This window comes from Galeopterus variegatus, unplaced genomic scaffold, assembly GCF_000696425.1.
Source record: "Galeopterus variegatus unplaced genomic scaffold, G_variegatus-3.0.2 Scaffold792, whole genome shotgun sequence".
Lineage (NCBI taxonomy): Eukaryota > Metazoa > Chordata > Mammalia > Dermoptera > Cynocephalidae > Galeopterus > Galeopterus variegatus.
Window position 1 is genome coordinate 195,055 of NW_007726903.1, and position 1,401 is coordinate 196,455.

Below are 1,401 nucleotides of genomic sequence, written 5' to 3' on the forward strand. Positions count from 1 at the left end.
AAAGAAAGAATCCACATGGTATGTATGAATATTTTCTGCTCAAACAAAAAAAGTGATTAAATGCAATTCCTGGGTATTAGAATTATAAAAGAAAAAGTGTACAGGAGAAAATGAGCTTATATGAAGCTATCTGAGGAAAATAACCCAGTTTGATTTAAAATATTCCACATAAGCCCCCAAAGCCCTTAATATTTAGGGATAAAATTACTGCAAATGAACTAGACACATGTGGCCAGAGAGCCTGACAGTGAAATCAGAAGGAAACTGCTTATGCAGCCTCTTCAAACAAAAATGAATTGTTTTGATGAATGAGAATTCTTTAATGAATGAATTCTTTAATGTGACATGCCAGTAATTTTTTCAATGTCAAGCAGAGAAAGTTTTCATTTGTCTTTTGTTCAGCCACAGCTACTTCAAAATAATGAAAGGTCACAGCTGCAGTGACAACGCTGTTCATTATGGCCCTGGAGAGGCACGATGTGCCTACACTGAACCCAAAGGGAAGGGGGCAGACAGGGCGGGCTCTCTTCCAATCTCTGAGTTCCAGCCCTCAGCTTGTTTTCTCTACACAGAGATGTGGGGGGCATTTTATGAATCCAGTGGATGACAGCTGGATACCAGCTGAATTGTGTCCATATTTCACATATTCTACGCTGTCAGCGCAAGTGTTGGGTGTCCACATCTGAAACTATAGGCACAGTGATAGTGTATAAAAAGCTTGGGGGATGTTGCATGAGTCGGGGGTGGCTACTAAAACCAGAGTTGGAAAGGAAACCATGAGGACACCTGAGAGACCCCATAAAAGAAAACGACTCTGTTTTCTCTACATGCACATGCTTCACTTCTAACACCAAATGTTCCCACACCAACCAATTCTCCAATTCTTGGCTAACACCGTCTGGGTGTCCTACAATTTAACTCGACTCTGACCCTAATTGCCTGGAGTTAGGACAGACCCCACAGGTTAAGGGCTCAGTCCCACAAGATTGCCCCCACTGCGGATGCCAATTGCTAGTCTCATCTGGGGTTCCAACAAACCCCTCCTAGGGTTCAATAGTTTGCTAGAACAGCTCACAGAACTCAGGGAAACATTTACTGTGTGCACTAGTTTATTATAAAGGATATGATTCAGGCACACCATATGGAAGAGATGCATAGGGTAAGGTATGGGTGCAGGGACACAGAACTGCATGCCCTCTCTGGGCACGTCACCCTCCCCACGCTGCCATGTGTTCATCAACCTGGGAACTCTTCAAACCCTGTCTTTTAGGATTTTTGTGGAGATTCCATTAGCTCCATTACGTAGGCATGAGTACTGAAATCACCAATCTCCAGCCCCTCTCCCTTCCCTGGGGGCTGAAAGCTCCGACCCTCTAGTCACATGGTTGGTTCCCATGACAG